The 5,507-nt window shown below is 49.9% G+C and overlaps 2 non-coding genes across 2 annotated transcripts; both read right to left on the reverse strand.

Moving 5' to 3' along the window:
• Positions 1–4,329: 4,329 nt before the first annotated feature.
• On the reverse strand, positions 4,330–4,514 carry LOC123739999 (U2 spliceosomal RNA). Its single transcript, XR_006768097.1, has one exon. It is a non-coding gene; the product is annotated as a U2 spliceosomal RNA (small nuclear RNA).
• Positions 4,515–4,857: 343 nt separating this feature from the next.
• On the reverse strand, positions 4,858–4,978 carry LOC123740000 (U5 spliceosomal RNA). The gene has a single exon (XR_006768098.1). It is a non-coding gene; the product is annotated as a U5 spliceosomal RNA (small nuclear RNA).
• Between the last annotated feature and the right edge of the window lie 529 nt (positions 4,979–5,507).

Below are 5,507 nucleotides of genomic sequence, written 5' to 3' on the forward strand. Positions count from 1 at the left end.
AGCCATTCACGTGATCTGAGAAAAAGGCAGGGGTTATTCTGGCATCAGTTGGAGGGGCAGTCCCGGGTAAACAGATAGTCCAGTCACGAGAGGCTCTGTGGTGCAGAGTCACCACTGTGGTCAGGTGAAGCCCTCCTCTCTTGGATGCAGGGTTTTAAAACAATCGGTCAGTTTAAAATCCCTGCACAGCCCTTCTCTAATAAAACACTTGACCTATCTACCTTAAAATCCCACTCTCCCGCCCCTCTCCCTGTCTGCTCTATTTAAAAACCCACAAATTAAATCCCCACCCACCCACTAGAGGATCCCTCCCTAGCATGTGGGACTGCATCATCTTCTAAAAGTACGCACCGGTCATGTTTATACGTTAAAACCATACACATTTAGCATGTTAAAATCCTCCCCATAAAAGTACAATTGGCTAAAAAGCTGGCGCCCACCTACCACCCACCGTGCTCCCCCTCACCACCACATGTGAGGTCTTGATTAAAATATGGCATCACCGTCATTTTTATTAAAATTTGAGCCACTCCAAATGGAGGGCCCATGCCATGCCACTTAGTCCTCCCATTTCCTATAAGAAGATAAAAAGGGTAGACCACACTCTGTAATAAAAACACATCTGAATTAAACCTTTCTAAAAGGATAAGCAACGACTGTGCTCTTATTTCTGTTTTTATAGCTTCTTACATTTATAGTGGTGATGCTTAAAAAGCCACTTAAAGGTGAAGTAAAAACAGTGCTAAATGAAAAGGCATTTTAAACAGTTGAAAGGAGTTATTTTCTGGTAGCTTCCTCTCTCTCCCGCCTTCGGGGAGTACGGGGGGATGGCAGGGAGAGGGTTAAGAAGCCGGACTTAAAAAGGAGATTGTGTTGGGGGAGTTGGGGGAAGGTTCTGGGTTCTTCCTCCCCTGGGAGCCTCTCCCGGTGCCACCTTATGCCCTTTTTCTCATACTACAGCCTTGTTCGGGGGTCGGAGAGCTCCTCCGCTGTTTCTTTTTCGTGGGGAGGTGTTCCTCCAGAATCTTCACCCCTCTCCCCCTTATCTCTTTCCGGCACAGTCTCCCATACTGTCTGACCCACTTGGGGAGTTCTCCTCAAGGAATCTCTCGGGGCCGTCTTTCTCGGCCCTTTCTCCTTCAGGGGTCCACATTAATCTGGGGCAGGGGGATTGGGGGGGGTTGTCCTCTTTCCTCCCACTTTTCCACCCACACTTTCACCTTCCGAGCCCTCCCACAACCACGGCTCCACCGCTACATTCTCAACCACCACCGGCTCCACCACCACCTCTCGGCAGCTGCCGTTCCACTCCCCTTAGCGCTCAAAGTCGGTCCTCGGCCGCCGTCTCCCTCTCCCTCCCCTTTCGGCCCTGACCTTCATGTGGCCCAGAAGGGACCGCGGATGAGCTTCGCCACAAGGTTGCCGCGACCTTCCGTTCGTGCATCCGCGGTGGCCCACCTCCCGGCACTTCATACAGGCGACTTTTACAGCCTCTGCCAGGTGGCCATGTTCACCACACTTACGGCCCGGCTTGCCGGCTGGTCCTGGTAGTGAGCATGGCCTCTATTCTCTCCGGGGACTATGGTGGATGGGATGGTTTCAGCCCCACCCAAGGGCTGCCCCAGGATCTCTCCCTCTGCTGGACAGTCAGCCTCCAGGCCCCTGTCCAGATCCCATCGGGATCCTTCCACCTGGACCAAGGGCCCTTACGTTGCAGTGCCCAGCCATCCGCCCGCGCCTCCCGGCGTGCCCGGTTTCGTTGTACGCTGCGGATTAATAGCGGTTTTAATGTCTAGTATCCGTCAGCTTGGTCACCTCAAACATGGCTGTGAGGGACCCCTGGATGTCGTTCAGGGAGTTCTGGGCGTTGCCCCCAGAACTCCCGCAGGAAGGCTGCGGCGTTGGCAAAACTGACATCGAAGCCCTTCCCATAGGGAAGGGCTAAGGTGCGGGTTACCTCTCGCTTGCGATGGAGCGAGCTCTTTCTGGAGGAATTTTCTCGGAGAAATCCCAATCGGGATAACTCCATTATTTTCCCTCCCTTCTCCCTTTAAAGGAAGCGCACTGCATGTAGTGCCTCCTCATGCCAGCCTTTGCTGCTGACAGTTGATGGAGGCCCACTCCCTTGCAGCCCAACACCGGTGAAAAAGGGGGAGGGAAGGGAAAGGGGGAGGGGAAAGGAGGGGGGAAGGGGTTGGGTGTGGGGGGTGAGGAAGAAGAAAAGGGTGTTAGACACCCGAGGAAGCTGGAGGCTCGGCCAGACTAATAACCCGGGCCTACCAGCACCGCGGGACACACAACAACCTATCTAGCACAGCACCAAACTAATCTTATTAACAATAGGAAGGAACACTAGGAAGGAATTTTTTGTTTTATATTTTCCACAAGAGGGAGAGGCACAACGGAGAGACTAAAATTAAACCCACACACAGCAAACTAAGGCTAAAAGCTAGCAGGCGCCCGGCAACTAGGCCGGAGCTCAGAAAGCCCCTACCGAAAGGCCCTGAAGCGAGGCCCGCTTTTTAACTAGAGGCCCTTTTATTTTTTTCCGGCAAAAACAAACCCGGCGCACCAACCAAAAGGAGAGAACAAACTGGGGAGTCAGGACCTAACAATGCACAAGACTAAACAAAACAAATTAATTAAAGTAAAAAAGGGAACAAAGAGGGGGTAAGGGAGAAAAAGGACACACTGACTAACAAGCACCTGCCCAAACTTGAGGGACACGGCTACAGGAGCCCTCACCCAGCAGGCCAGGCTGTGATAGCCAGCTAACCCAGGCTAGCCAGCAAGGTCCTCAGTTGGCAGCACTTTGGAAGTAACAAGAAACAGAAAAAAACTAAGGATACAAGGGGATGGGGGTAAGAAAAAAAACAGTCAAACAATGCCCATGCCACGCCTAAGGGGGCAGGCTATCAGGCCAAGCTAAAGCTAGCAGGCACGACAAGCCAAAACCACCCCAGCTAGCAGACAACACACAACTGAAGAACATTGGGAGGAGCTAAGGAGGGACTATAGGATACACAGAGGAGAGATGCAAAACAGGACAAGCAGGGAAAAGCACAAATGAAATTAAATAGCTTCTAAGGAAAAAAGACCAGAGGGCCTTTAAGCTCACCCTACAGGTGCTGGTGCACTGCCTGTGGTCCCCCACAAAAACCACCACTAACCCAGGACAAAGAATAAACAAGGTGAGACAAAAAAAAAAGCAATAATGACAATAAATAATGATTTGACAAAATAAATAGCACAGATTTCCCGAAGGCGCCCTCCTCCTTCTCTGGTCAAGTTGCACAGCACTGACAAGGTAACTACACTTGATCTGAGCCAAAAAGCAAGCGGCGATAACCCAGTCAAATTGACCCCTGCACCACGCCGGGAGGCGTGCCTCGGCAGACCTCATCAGTTTGGCAAAAGTTGGCTCCTTGCCTCCCCACCGCCTTCCCTGGTGACAGGCGGGTGTGTTTTTTTAAATGATCGCTAATGTCGTCGTTGGAGTCACTAGCTCTTCAATCTGAGTGCGACTATTTGTTCAATGGCCGGCAAATACACCAGTCATCGTCGGGAGCTTGAACTCAATTGCCGGCGACTACTTTGAGTGGAAAAATACGCCCGGTCGGTCAGCCGGCTTCAAGTCAAGCAGCCTGAGCAAAAAGTCTACAGCGTCATCTCTGTCTAATTTCTCTTGGAAACAAGATCGGGCTCTGCCAGAAAGCAAAGACCTTTCAAAAATACGTTGAACTCGTCAGTGTTCCTCTCCAAGTCTTTAGTAACGAGGCTTGTGCGTAATGAAGAGAAACCAGAGTCGTATGGAGGTCAGGGTCGGGGCCCGAGACACACAGGTGCACTCTAGGCGAGGTCCTTGGTGGTCGAACCTCTTCCAAGTTTTTCGAGGCTGTGGGTAAAGTCCAGACAGACAGACAGACAGACAGACAGACAGATGAACAGACAGGGCAATCCTGGTGAAGTGATTGTATTTTTGGAGGCTCAAAAACACACACACTGTTCTGGTGAAGTGATTGTATTTTTTGAGAGGCTCAAAAACACACACACACACACACACACACAATCTGGTGAAGTGATAATATTTTTAGAGACTCAAAAACACACACACACACACACACACACACACACACACACACACACACACACCTGGCCAATGTTTTTTTTTTTAAAGTAAAATGGCGGGAAAGCAGGGGACCCCCATGAAGGGACTTCATGCTGTTTTCAGTTTGGATGATTCTTCTTTTTTCATTCCCTTCTCTTCTTCTGCTATTTGTTTTTATAGCTTGGTGTATTTCTTTTCCTTGACAATGGGAGAGAAAAGTGTTGTTGCACACCGTTCCCGGAGAGTACTGCAATACCGAGTCGATGCGTGGGCGGACCGAACAAGCCCATTTCCGACTCCTGATAGAAAAATTCAATTATTATGTAGTCCCCGATGGGACGTATCAGAATATTAAACTGATAAGAACAGATACTACATTTGATCTGAGCCAAAGGCGAGAAGCGATAAACCCACAAATTGAACCCTGCATACGCCCGAGTACCGGGGCCTCGGCGAACTCTCGGTTTGGCAAGGGTTGGCTCCTCCTCACCCAGCGCTTCCCTGGTGACAGGCGGGTGTGTTTTTTTAAAGTCGCTAATGCGTCGTTGGGTCACTAGCTCTTTAATCATAGTGCGACTATTTTTTGTTCAATGCCGGCAAATACACCAGTCATCGTCGGGGCTTGAACTCAGTGCCAGCGACTACTTTGGTGGAAAAAGCTCGCCGGTGGTCAGCCGGCTTCAAGTCAAGCGCCTGAGCAAAAGTCTCGGCGTCATCACTGTCAATTTCTCTTTGAAACAAGATACCGGGCTCTGCCAGAAAGCAAAGCCCTTTCAAAAATACGTTTGAACTTCCGTAAGTGTTCCTCTCCGCGGAAGTCTTTAGTAAAAGTAGAAAGGCTTGTGCGTAATGAAAAACCAATTAAATGGTGGAAGTCAGAGGTCGGACCCCGAGACACACACAGTGCACTCTGGGCCGGGTCGCGGGTGGTCCCGAACCCACTCTTCCAAGTTTTCGAGGGCTGTGGGTGAAAGTCACGAACAGACAGACAGACAAGACAGACAGACAGACAGATAGATAGACAATCTGGTGAAGTGATTGTATTTTTGGGGGGGCTCAAGAATAACACACACACACACAATCCTGGTGAAGTGATTGTATTTTTTGGAGGCTCAAAAACACACACACACACACACACACACACACACACACACACACACACACAATCCACAGTGAAGTGATTGTATTTTTTTAGGGGGAGCTCAAAAACACACACACACACACACACACTCTCCTGGCCAATGTTTTATTTTAAAGTAAAATGGGCGGAAAGCAGGGGACCCCATGAAGGGCTTAACGCTTGTTTCAGTTTGGATGATTCTTCTTTTCATTCCTTTCTCTTCTTCTGCTAGCTGTTTTACGTAGCTTGGTGTATTTCTTTCGCCCGACAATGGGAGAA

This window comes from Salmo salar, unplaced genomic scaffold (genome assembly GCF_905237065.1).
Source record: "Salmo salar unplaced genomic scaffold, Ssal_v3.1, whole genome shotgun sequence".
Classification (NCBI taxonomy): domain Eukaryota; kingdom Metazoa; phylum Chordata; class Actinopteri; order Salmoniformes; family Salmonidae; genus Salmo; species Salmo salar.